Genomic DNA, 1,691 nt, shown 5'->3' with positions numbered 1-1,691 from the left:
CGTTAAGGTATCTAACTCTCGTAAACCAATGGACGAACTGAATCTGTCAATCTGAACCGTACTAGCTTTAAGGCAGTTATCAATGCCTTAACGATCATCATTTTGGCTGAAAATTTGCAGAGACGATCTATACACTAGTACCTAAAAACTGAACGGTCGAGATGTGGATATGCGACCGAAAAGTGACCCAAAACTCGAACTTCACACGAAAATTTTCAAAGCGGAGCTCCGCTCTGGATAGGATCTATATATATATATATATATATATATATATATATATATATAATACTTCAAGTGATTGTGGATTTAATTGTCATCACCCAGTACTTGATTAAATAGTTCTAAATTCATTATAAGAAGACGAGGTTGGGACTTGGGAGATTAGATTAAAAAATAGTTGAAAGCATCAAACGGGTGGGGTGGATGCATGACAGATTCCTTTAGATTAGCTAGATTCGTAGTCCACATGAAGTTCCCACCTGGAATTGCACATTCATTTCCATCGAGATAAACGCTCAATGCCAATAAGTCGACATTCAGTTAAACTATCAACATTTATTGCTTCACGAGGCAAAATTATTGGAATTGCACGTTGATTTGATTTGTTAATTGCCAACGAGAAAAACTAAACAAGCTCATTGCAAGCACATTCACTACTAGAAAATTGGCTATTAGCCACCCCCTTATTAGACATACTTTTGTAACAGTATCATTTGATAGAGCAAATGACACCCTTTGTTATTTTCTGTTTCATTTGTCTAATAGATACACGTAACCGTAACAAATCAAAATATTGTGACTTATTAGATACTAATATCAGTATGTATCTAAGAAAAGATAATAGTAAATGAAATAAAAATATATAAAATTAATAGCCACCCCCTTATTAGACATACTTTTGTAACAGTATCATTTGATAGAGCAAATGACACCCTTTGTTATTTTCTGTTTCATTTGTCTAATAGATACACGTAACCGTAACAAATCAAAATATTGTGACTTATTAGATACTAATATCAGTATGTATCTAAGAAAAGATAATAGTAAATGAAATAAAAATATATAAAATTAATAGACCACACCCTTATCCGTATGTTTTGTTTGCACACTGTTATTACAACGGTGACTTTCAATTTCTCCTATTGAAATCCGTATCAATATTTTTATCTAATATACATTTTTTTATTAGAAACATATTTATTATGCTGTTATTTACTTTAAATAGGTAAATATATTTTATTTGACCAAAAAAAAAAAAGATAAATATATTCTTGTTTTAGGGAATAAGAAATTGAGAGGAAATTGCTGTGTATTCTCATTGATAACAGGGGTATCTTTATATAGAGGATTACAATGCATAGAATCTCAATTATACAAGGAAAGCAAGTGAAGCGCCAGGGTTGCAGAGGGCAAGTGAACCTGAGCCGCCGCCAGGGAGCGCCCAAGCTGATAGAGAATCTAAGGGATTATATGTCCTACTGGCGGGGAACCTTCTGCGTTGCGACGGAAGGGTGGGAGTACCAAGCTGGGTCCAACGAGGGAGAGCCGACATTTAGGATTAAGTCGGAGTTCCAACATATCCGAGGTTGTTAACCGGTTTCCGCTAAACGTAGTTGGCGACTTCTTGTACTTGCTGACTTGTACCTTTACTAACGACTAGTGTTTGTGCAGCGGGACTGCGGTATAACCTA

This window comes from Rosa rugosa, chromosome 4, assembly GCF_958449725.1.
Source record: "Rosa rugosa chromosome 4, drRosRugo1.1, whole genome shotgun sequence".
NCBI classification, from domain to species: domain Eukaryota; kingdom Viridiplantae; phylum Streptophyta; class Magnoliopsida; order Rosales; family Rosaceae; genus Rosa; species Rosa rugosa.
Note: the sequence above shows the minus strand (reverse complement) of the source record.